Source organism: Nematolebias whitei, chromosome 24 (genome assembly GCF_014905685.2).
Source record: "Nematolebias whitei isolate Nwh7 chromosome 24, NemWhi1, whole genome shotgun sequence".
NCBI classification, from domain to species: Eukaryota; Metazoa; Chordata; class Actinopteri; order Cyprinodontiformes; family Rivulidae; genus Nematolebias; species Nematolebias whitei.
Window position 1 is genome coordinate 213,523 of NC_056521.1, and position 367 is coordinate 213,889.

Consider the following 367-nt stretch of genomic DNA (forward strand, 5'->3'; position numbering starts at 1 on the left):
AGAACATGCTGAGAACATGCCGAGAACATGCCGAGAACAAGCTGAGAACATGCTGAGAACATGCTGAGAACAAACTGAGAACAAACTGAGAACAAACTCAGAACATGCTGAGAACATGCCGAGAACATGCCGAGAACATGCCGAGAACAAGCCGAGAACAAGCTGAGAACAAGCTGAGAACAAGCTGAGAACATGCTGAGAACATGCTGAGAACAAGCTGAGAACATGCTGAGAACAAGCTGAGAACATGCTGAGAACATGCTGAGAACAAGCTGAGAACAAACTCAGAACATGCTGAGAACATGCTGAGAACATGCTGAGAACATGCCGAGAACAAGCTGAGAACAAAGTGAGAACATGCTGAGAA

The 367-nt window shown here is 45.8% G+C and overlaps 1 protein-coding gene across 1 annotated transcript in view; it reads right to left on the reverse strand.

Moving 5' to 3' along the window:
- Window positions 1-367, reverse strand: part of ddx4 (DEAD (Asp-Glu-Ala-Asp) box polypeptide 4) — a 24,291-nt gene that overhangs the window by 570 nt on the left and 23,354 nt on the right. The window lies entirely within an intron of this gene.